We start from the raw sequence: 11,723 nt of genomic DNA on the forward strand, positions 1-11,723 counted from the left end.
GCCGCCGGGGGCCATCATCATCACCGTGATCTTCACCAACACCGCCGTCATCTTCACCAACATCTCCATCACCTTCCCCCATCTATATCCAGCGGTCCACTCTCCCGCAACCCGATGTACCCTCTACTTGAACATGGTGCTTTATGCTTCATATTATTTTCCAATGATGTGTTGCCATCCTATGATGTCTGAGTAGATTTTCGTTGTCCTATCGGTGATTGATGAATTGCTATGATTGGTTTGAGTTGCATGTTTTATTATTGGTGTTGTCCTATTTTGCCCTCCGTGTCGCGCATGTCCTGGGAATTTTTGAATAACATTAGGTTACCTCAACGGGGATTTGCATGTCCCCAACAATAAGAATATCATATTTCTTTTTGACATTAGGAAGAGGGAATTCAAAACCTCCAATAGTAATAGTTGAAATTTTTCCAATAGAATTTATACTATGAACTTGAGGTTGTTTCTTCAGAAAGTGTACCATATGCTCACTACCATTAACATGAAAAGTGACATTGCCTTTGTTGCAATCAGTAACTGCCCCTGTAGTATTCAGAAAGGGTCTACCAAGGATGATCGACATACTGTCGTCCTCGGGAATATCAACAATAACAAAGTCCACTAAAATAGTGACGTTTGCTACCACAACAGGCACATCCTCACAAATACCAATGGGATGATGAGGTCTACCAAGAGAATCATTTCTGAACCCATGGTTCTCTTTCTTTACTGTGTTTCCTAGCAACAAAGTCTCTCTTATCATAAGTTGATTCTTTGATTGTGGGTTATCAAGATCAACAGCAGGTTCAATCTCTGCATCATTACCATTACTAGGCTGAGCATCATCATGAACATTATCATTAGGTTCATGTTCATCACCAGATTGTGTCTCAGCATCAGAAATAGAAATATCATTGGGGTTCTCAGGTGTGCCAATAACAGGTTCACTACAAGCATGCAGAGTCCTATTAGTATTCTTTGTCTTTTTATTAGTCGGACTAGGTGTATCAGAATTTACTCCCTGAGAATATTGCTCAGCTCTCTTAGGGTGGCCCTCAGGATACAAAGGTTCCTGGGTCATTTTACCACCTCTAGTCATAACCCTAACAGCATTATCATTGTTCTTATTATTTAACTCATTGAGCAAATCATCTTATGCCTTAAGTACTTGTTCTACTTGAGTTGTAACCATGGAATCATGTTTACTAATAAGCTTAAGCTCATTCTTAACTCTAGACATATAATCACTCAAGTGTTCAACCATATAAGCATTACGTTTCAATTGTCAACCAACATAAGCATTGAAATTTTCTTGTTTAAAAATAAAGTTATCAAACTCATCCAAGCATTGACTAGCAGACTTATTATGCGGGATATCACTTTCATCAAATCTATAGGGAGAATTTACCTCTACTACCTGTGTCGGGTTATCAAGACCATGTATTTCTTCAATAGGTGGTAAATTCTTAACATCTACAGCTTTAGTACCTTTCTCTTTCATAGATTTCTTTGCCTCTTGCATATCTTCAGGACTGAGAAATAGAATACCCGAGTTGGTTCAGGAAGTGTCTAATCATTATCATTACTCAATATATTATTCAATAGCAATTCATCTTTATCAATAGTTCTTTCCCTAAAAACACAACCAGCACAACTATCTAGGTGGTCCCTAGAAGCATCGGTTAGTCCATTATAAAAGATATCAAGCATTTCATGTTTCTTGAGTGGATGATCAGGCAAAGCATTAAGTAATTGGAGAAGCCTCCCCCAAGCTTGTGGGAGACTCTCTTCTTCAATTTGCACAAAGTTAAATATTTCCCGTAAGGCAGCTTGTTTCTTATGAGCAGGAAAATATTTTGTAGAGAAGTAGTAAATCATATCCTGGGGATTATGCACACAACCAGGAGCAAGAGAATTAAACCATATCTTAGCATCACCCTTTAATGAGAAAGGAAACAACTTAATAACATAGTAATAGCGAATTTTTCCTCATGAGCAAATAGGGTGGCTATATCATTCAATTTAGTAAGATGTGTCACAATAGTTTCAGATTCATAACCATGGAAAGGATCAGATTCAACCAAAGTAATTACCAGGATCGACAAAGAATCCATAATCCTTATCAGTAACACAAAAGGTGAAGTAGCAAATGTAGGATCATATTGCATTCTAACATTCAAAGACTTTTCTTTCAGCTTAGCTAATAGTTTCTTAAGATCCACTCTTTCATTGCAAGCAAAAAAAGTCTCTAGCAGTTTCTTCATCCATAATATAACCCTCAGGTACAACAGGCAATTCATATCTAGGGGGAGAATCATAATCATTAGTTTCAATAATATCATCAGTTTCAGTAATTTCATTCTCTCTAACCCTAGCAAGTTGTTCATCAAGAAATTCACCTAGTGGCACAATATTATCAAGCAGAGAAGTAGTATCATCATAAGAATCATGCATAGCAGAAGTGGCATCATCAATAACATACGACATATCAGAATCAATAGCAGGTTTAGGTGTCACAAGTTTACTCAAAACAGAAGGTGAATCAAGTGCAGAGCTAGATGGCAGTTCCTTACCTCCCCTCGTAGTTGATGGATGGGTCTTGGTTTTGTTGTCTTTCAGATTCCTCATAGATAGTGATCAATATATATATATATATATATATATATATATATATATATATATCCCAAGTGAATCAGAGAATAGAGCTATGCTCCCTAGCAACGGCGCCAGAAAAAAGGTCTTGATAACCCACAAGTATAGGGGATCACAACAGTTTTCGAGGGTAGAGTATTCAACCCAAATTTATTGATTCGACACAAGGGGATCCAAAGAATATTCTCAAGTATTAGCAGCTGAGTTGTCAATTCAACCACACCTGAAAGACTTAATATGTGCAACAAAGTATTTAGTAGCAAAGTAGTATGGAAGTAAGTGTAATGGTGGCAAAAGTAACAGTAGCAGTTTTGTAGCAATCGTAAGAGTGGCAACAGAGAAGTAACTTAGCAAAGATCAATATGAAACGAGCTCGTAGGCAATGGATCAATGATGGATAATTATATCGGATGGCATTCATCATGCAAGAGTTATAACATAGGGTGACATAGAACTAGCACCAATTCATCAATATAATGTAGGCGTGTATTCCGAATATAGTCATACGTGCTTATGGAAAAGAACTTGCATGACATCTTTTGTCCTACCCTCCCGTGGCAGCGGGGTCCTATTGGAAACTAAGGGATATTAAGGCCTCCTTTTAATAGAGTACCGGACCAAAGCATTAGCACTTAGTGAATACATGAACTCCTCAAACTACGGTCATCACCGGGAAGTGTCGCGACTATTCTCACTCCGGGGTTTGCCGGATCATAACACATAGTAGGTGACTATAACTTGCAAGATAGGATCAAGAACTCACATATATTCATGAAAACATAGAGGGTTCAGATATGAAATCATGGCACTCGGGCCCTAGTGCCAAGCATTAAGCTTAGCAAAGTCATAGCAACATCAATCTTAGAACATAATGGATACTAGGGATCAAACCCTAACAAAACTAACTCGATTACATGGTAAATCTCATCCAACCCATCACCGTCCAGCAAGCCTACGATGGAATTACTCACACACGGCGGTGAGCATTATAAAATTGGTGATGGAGGATGGTTGATGATGACGATGGCGACGGATTCCCCTCTTCGGAGCTCCGATCGGACTCCAAATCTACCCTCCCAAGGAAGTACATGGCTTGGCGGTGGCTCCGTATCGTAAAACGTGATGAATCCTTCTCTCTGATTTTTTTTCTCCCCGAGCATGAATATATGGAGTTGGAGTTGAGGTCGATGGAGGTCCAAGGGGCCCGCAAGATAGGGGGCACGCCCAGGGGGTAGGGCTCCCCCCCACCCTTGTGGATAGGGTGTGGGTCCCCTCTGGTTGATTCTTTCGCCAATATTTTTTATTTATTCCAAAAGTTATCACCGTGAAGTTTTAGGTCATTCCGAGAACTTTTATTTCTGCACAAAAATATCACTATGGCAGTTCTGTTGAAAACAGCGTCAGTCCGAGTTAGTTCCGTTCAAATCATGCAAACTAGAGTCCAAAACAAGGGCAAAAGAGTTTGGAAAAGTATATACGTTGGAGACGTATCATGGGTCTGAACAACGAACTCAAAGGTGAACTCCATTTTGAAGTCCATATCCAGCAGGCTCACCTCTTGGATCGCCATTGGAGTCTATTCTCACGCAGAGTTGATGTGGCGGTTCTCATTTTGTGGGGATTGGGGGCAGGGGGAACATGAACACAATGGGGAGATATGGACAGCGGAGGGATCCTTATTTACACTAGGTATCGGTGCGTAGTGGGGTACTGGGGGGCGGCAGCAGCAGTTCGTTTTTCCAATCTTGGGGAACTACAAAATCATTCCCATAAGATCAACTGGAGGGCTCCTTATGTGAGCGTTGGCTTGTTCTATCTGTGCCATAAGATAAACATGCAAAAAAATTAGAATTATTATTCTTAGGACGCAGGCGGTCAGCTCATTTCCCGCACTTTGAAACATATAGTACTAGCAAGTTTGAACAACTTGTTAGGGTTGTTGTTGTCCTATGCATCATCATGCCATGTTTCATGGCTTGCAAGATTTACAACCAACTCATAAGATTCAAATAATAAGTACAACAAAGATGCCTATGCATCTCAATGATTCACAGATCAGAGCCAATAGTTGTTGTAAACTAAAATGTTGTGAGAATGTGAACAAATAAATAAAAACCAATTGATGCTTCATGTAAGCAATTTGATTCAAGGATTTGCTAAAACATTGGAACTAGTCCTATTTACGGCCACGCATGTAAAACATTGGCAGACGAACATGTTCTGGATCACTAGTGGCACTACCACTTCTAATATGTGCATAACCGGGTCGCCAAGAACTCGACGAATGCTTTGACCATCCCAACATCTGTAGCTAAGTATTCCTATTTGCCCAGACAATAAAAATCATGATTACTATAATAGTGGCACTAGTTGAAGCAACTTTAGTTTCTTAATGGGAAAAGATTGCAATACAATTGATTTATTAAAAAATTACAACATTAGCACAATATGACAAAGCATGATCATGCAGATGAAGAACAGTACTAACCTGTGTGACTTTGTGAGATCAAGTTATTCTTCAGGTCCCCGTATCTTGCCATGAAGGCAATTCATTGACATGTATTAACAACTTCAATGTGGCAGTAGAATTTGTTTACGTTAAATTTTGTGTTGTCATAGATGGTATTTTGCGGTGGACACTTCAAGTAAAATATATAGTTCATACTTGATGGTGCATTAAATTAAATTCAATTTTTATACACCATCTTTTCACATACTTCGTAGGTTTTATTATTTTCAAATTTTGAACCAAGAACGCTCTTCTTTCTGTTTTTTCATTAGTTTTAGTCCTTTTAAGCACATATTTATGAAAGCAATTCAATACACATGTCTAATCAACAATTTGTGCCAACCACCTAATATGTCTCCAACGTATCTATAATTTATTGAAGTTTTCTTTGCTATATTTATATCAATTCTATATGGTTTTGGTGCACTTTTATATTATTTTTATGAACTAACATATTAATCCAGTGCCCAGTGCCAGTTCCTATTTTTTCCCATGTTTCTTGTTTCGCAGAAAAAACATATCTATGAAGGTCCAAACATGATGAAAAATTACGGTGATTTTTTTATGGACCGAGAAGGACCTTAGAAGCTTCGGGAGGCAACCAGAAGAGATCCGAAGGGCCCACAAGCCACTAGGGCGCGCCCAGGGGGTTAAGCCCCCTGGCTAGTGTCCCCCCGGCACTCGTTTTGCGTTATTCCAATGCTAAAAATCCTACAAATACAGAAATCCCCAGAAAGAAACCTAGTATAATTTCTCTGCCGCCGCAAGCCTCTATTCTAAAGTGATCTCATCCTGACGGAGGAGGAAACCATTGGGGAGGCCATCTTCATCAACCTTGCTGCCTCCATGGTGATGTGTGAGTAGTTCATCCTCTAGGCTCGGGGTTTGTACCAGTAGCTATGTGTTTGATCTCTCTTTCTCTCTCTCCCTTCCCCCTCCGTCTCTATCTCGTGTACTTGATTTGGCACGATCTTGATGTATCATGAGCTTTGTTAATAAAGTTGAATCACATGATGTTTGCCTCCATCTCTTTATTTTTGTGGTGAATTGAGTCTTGCTCTGAGATTTCTTTATGTTTGATTGAATATTTTTGATTTGAGATCCCTTGATGCATGCCTTGATTTAGGGATACCCGTGTTGAGAATGGGGTGTTCTAGGTGACATAAAGGTTATTTGATATATGTTTCATATGGTGTTGTCGTAGTACGATCTCTAGGGCTATTCATGACACTTTGGGGCGGCTTAATAGATTGATTGGAAAGGAGACTTTGAGGTGGTTTTTCTACCTACACAATTTCATCTTACTTTCTCTAATAGAAATAGAAACTTTGGAGTGATTCTTTGTCACACTTTGAGGGATTATCATGTGATTCAATTACATTAATGATGTTGAGAGATTGCACTAATGAAAGTATGAACCCTAAGCCTTATTTCCAATCATTAAGACATTGTTTTTCTCACTTTTGTCACTTGCTACCTTGGTGGTTTTATTTGTTCAGACTATAAAAAGATATTTCTACCATCCATATTACACATCTATCACCATCTCTTCACAGAACTACTACACCAATACTACTGACAATTGTATTAGGTGTGTTGGGGACACAAGAGACTACTTGTATTTGGTTGTAGGATTGTTTGAGAGAGAACCATCTTCATCCTACACCTCCCATAGATTGATAAACCTTAGGTCATCCACTTGAGGGAGATTTGCAACTGTCCTATAAAACTCTACACTTGGAGGCCCAACAAAGTTTACAAGAATAAAGTTGCCTAGTAGACATCACCACCCCTGTTTTTTGCCATGCGTCCCATGGGCCCCATCTAACCACAATACAATTTTTAGAAATATATCAGGGCATCCATCCTCTTCCTCTTTTGCCTCTTCCTCGTGCCTCTCCATCACAGTCATATCTAGAACAAAGCAACACAAACACACCATCACCACTGTGTTGGGGAACATAGTAATAAATCAAAATTTTCCTATGTGTCACCAAGATTAATCTAGGAGATGCTAGCAACGGGAGAGAGAGAGAGAGAGAGCATCTTCATACCCTTGAAGATCGCTAAGCGGAAGCGTTACAAGAATGCGGTTGATGGAGTCGTACTCGCGGCGATTCAAATCACGGAAGATCCAATCCAAGCACCGAACGGATGCCTCCTTCGCGTTCAACACACGTACAAGCCGGGGATGTCTCCTCCTTCTTGATCCAACAATGGGGAAGGAGAAGTTGAGGGAGAACTCCGACAGCACGACGGCGTGGTGGTGGAGCCCGTGGTTCTCCAGCAGAGCTTCGCCAAGCTAAACGGAGGAGGAGGTGTAGGAGGGGGAAGAGTTGTGCCAGGGGCTGAGGTGCGGCTGCCCTCCCCCTCCCTCTATTTATATGGTGAAGGGGATATGGGGTTGGGCCCCCTATATGCATCTAGAGGGGGGCGGCGGCCAAGGGGGGAGACTTGCCCCCCAAGCAGGTGGGAGGCGCCCCCACCCCTTAGGGTTTCCAACCCTAGGCGCCTTGGGCCCTTGGGGGGTGCACCATCCTACTAGGGGGATAGTTACCACCCATATTCAGCCCACTTGGCACCCCGGGGTAGGTGGCCCCACCCGGTGGACCCTCGGACACCTTTCGGTGGTCCCGGTACAATACCGATAACCCCGAAACTTTCCGGCGACTAAAACTGGACTTCACATATATAAACCTTCACCTCCGGACCATTCCGGAACTCCTATTGATGTCCGGGATCTCATCTAGGACTCCGAACAACTTTCGGTAACCACATACAATTTCCCATTACAACTCTAGCGTGACTGAACCTTAAGTGTGTAGACCCTACGGGTTCGGGAACCATGCAGACATGACTGAGACATCTCTCCGGCCAATAACCAATAGTGGGGTCTGGATACCCATATTGGCTCCCACATGTTCCATGATGATCTCATCGGATGAACCACGATGTTGGGGGTTCAATCAATCCCGTATACAATTCCCTTTGTCCATCGGTATGTTACTTGCCCGAGATTCGATCATTGGTATCCCCGTACCTCGTTCAATCTCGTTACCGGCAAGTCTCTTTACTCGTTCCGTAATGCATGATCCCATGGCTAACCCTTAGTCACATTGAGCTCATTATGATGATGCATTACCGAGTGGGCCCAGAGATACCTCTTCATCATACGGAGTGACAAATCCCAATCTCGATTTGTGCCAACCCAACATACACTTTCGGAGATAGCTGTAGTGCACCTTTATGGTCACCCAGTTACGTTGTGACGTCTGATACACCCAAAGCATTCCTACAGCATCTGGGAGTTTCACAATCTCATGGTCTAAGGAAAGATACTTGACATTAGAAAAGCTCTAGCAAACAAACTACACGATCTTGTGCTATGCTTAGGATTGGGTCTTGTCCATCACATCATTCTCCTAATGATGTGATCTTGTTATCAATGGCATCCAATGTCCAGGGTCAGGAAACCATAACCATCTATTTATCAACGAGCTAGTCAACTAGAGGCTCACTAGGGACATGTTGTGGTCTATGTATTCACACATGTATTACGGTTTCCGGTTAATACAATTATAGCATGAACAATAGACAATTATCATGAACAAAGAAATATAATAATAACCATTTTATTATTGCCTCTAGGGCATATTTCCAATAGTCTCCCACTTGCACTAGAGTCAATAATCTAGTTACATTGTGATGAGTCAAATCGAACACCCATAGAATTTTGGTGTTGATCATGTTTTGCTCATGGAAGAGGTTTAGTCAACGGATCTGCGACATTCAGATCTGTATGTACTTTACGAATATCTATGTCTCCATCTTGAATATAGTCACGAATGGAGTTCAAGCGGCGCTTGATGTCTTGGTCTTCTTGTGAAAATTGGGCTCCTTGGCAATGGCAATAGCTCCAGTGTTGTCAAAGAAGAGAGTCATCGGGCCCGACGCATTGGGAATCACTCCTAGGTTGGTGATAAACTCCTTCATCCAGACTCCTTCCTATGTTGCTTCTGAAGCAGCTATGTACTCCGCTTCACATGTAGATCCTGCCACGACGCTTTGCTTGCAACTACACCAGCTTACTGCCCCACCATTCAAACATGTACCCGGTTTTTGACTTGGAGTCATCCGGATCTGTGTCAAAGCTAGCGTCGACGTAACCCTTTACGACGAGCTCTTCGGCACCTCCATAAACGAGAAACATATCCTTAGTCCTTTTTAGGTACTTCAAGATATTCTTGACCATTGTCCAGTGTTCCATACCGGGATCACTTTGGTACCTCCCTACCAAACTTATGGCAAGGTTCACATCAGGTTTGGTACACAGCATGGCATACATAACAGAGCCTATGGCTGAGGCATGGGGGATGACACTCATCTTTTCTCTTCCTGCTGCCGAGGTCGGGGTTGAGATGTGCTCAATCTCACACCTTCCAATATAGGCAAGAACCCCTTCTTGGACTTATCCATATTGAAATTCTTCAATATCTTGTCAACGTATGTGCTTTGTGAAAGACCAATGAGGCATCTCGATCTATCTCTATAGATCTTGATGCCTAATATGTAAGCAGCTTCTCCAAGGTCCTTCATAAAAAACACGTATTCAAGTAGGCCTTTATGCTTTCCAAAAGTTCTATATCATTTCCCATCAATAGTATGTCATCCACATATAATATGAGTGTCGGTGTCAAAACCGGTGGATCTCGGGTAGGGGGTCCCGAACTGTGCGTCTAGGCGGATGGTAACAGGAGACGAGGGAAACGATGTTTTTACCCAGGTTCGGGCCCTCTTGATGGAGGTAAAACCCTACGTCCTGCTTGATTAATATTGATGATGTGGGTTACAAGAGTAGATCTACCACGAGATCAAGGAGGCTAAACCCTAGAAGCTAGCCTATGGTATGATTGTTGTTCGTCCTATGGACTAAAGCCATCCGGTTTATATAGACACCGGAGAGGGCTAGGGTTACACAAAGTCGGTTACAATGGTAGGAGATCTACATATCCGTATCGCCAAGCTTGCCTTCCACGCCAAGGAAAGTCCCATCCGGACACGGGACGAAGTCTTCAATCTTGTATCTTCATAGTCTTGGAGTCCGGCCGATGATGATAGTTAGGCTATCCGGACACCCCCTAGTCCAGAACTCCATCAGTAGCCCCTGAACCAGGCTTCAATGACGACGAGTCTGGCGCGCATGTTGTCTTCGGCATTGCAAGGCGGGTTCCTCCTCCGAATAATTTATAGAAGACTGTGAACACCAGGATAGTGTCCGGTTCTGCAAAATAAATTCCACATACAACCGTAGAGAGAATAATATTACACAAGTTCAATCTGCTGACGTATTTTGTGGGGTAACGTCACACCACTACCAAGCCTTCAAATTGTTTTTATTGTTCCATCTCAGCGCGTTTAGCGAGGCGGTTTCCTTGGCACGTCTTGTCGAAGCAGAGATCGTGTTCCCCTTATTCCGGGATTCCCATCAATACGGACGTGGGTAACCCAACCGCGCCATTGATTGCGGTGCTTGGGAGATAAGCGAGTTTTATCAGGCCAGTGGGGACGCATGTTTTCGTCCGCCCATATAAGGGGATAAAGATCCAACCTTTTTACCTGCGCCTTCTTCCTCCTTGGCTTATCCATCTCTGCGAACTCGAGCTCTAGCGCCCAAGCCCGCACATCTCACCTCAACCTTCTCCAAATATGTCCGGAGCAGGAGGCAAGTGGATGGCCTCCTCCGTCACGGAGGGGCATATCCAGAAGTTGCGCAGCGCCGGATACTTGTCTAGCGACATCGCGCATCGGCTCCCCGACGAGGGAGAGCTCATCCCCACCCCTAGGCCCCATGAGAGGGTAGTATTCCTTCCCCATTTCATCCGCGGACTGGGCTTCCCACTTCATCCCTTTGTCCGGGGGCTCATGTTCTACTACGGCCTAGATTTCCATGATCTGGCCCCGAATTTTATCCTCAACATCTCGGCGTTTATCGTCGCGTGTGAGGCCTTCCTCTGCATCCAGCCCCACTTCGGCTTGTGGCTCAAGACCTTCAGTGTCAAGCCGAAGGTTGTGAAGGGCAGCCAAGCAGAGTGCGGAGGCGCCATGGTGGGCAGGATGTCCCACGTCACGTGGTTGGAGGGTACTTTCGTGGAAACCATTAAGGGGTGGCAATCGGGGTGGTTCTACATCACCGAGCCGCGTGACCCTGATTGGGCAGCGGCCCCCGAATTCAGATCCGGTATCCCTACACGGCTCACCTCCTGGAAAGAGAGTGGCCGGATCTGGGGGGATTCGGAGGAGCTGACCGGACTCCAAGCCTGTATCCAGAAGCTGGTGGACAAGAAGCTCAAGCTTGTCAACGTAGTCCAGGTCATGCTCATCCGCCGGATTCTCCCGTGCCAACGACGGGGCTTCAACATGTGGGAGTTCGATCCGGCGCAGCACCAGACTTTGAATGGGCTCTTCGACACTACGTACGAAGAGGTCTGGAAGGTGCTGTTCAAGGGCGCCGAGGCTCCCGCATCCGCTACCGAAGATCGCGGATTCAGCTCGCAGCGTCCAG

The sequence above is a fragment of the Triticum aestivum genome, chromosome 2B (assembly GCF_018294505.1).
Source record: "Triticum aestivum cultivar Chinese Spring chromosome 2B, IWGSC CS RefSeq v2.1, whole genome shotgun sequence".
Classification (NCBI taxonomy): domain Eukaryota; kingdom Viridiplantae; phylum Streptophyta; class Magnoliopsida; order Poales; family Poaceae; genus Triticum; species Triticum aestivum.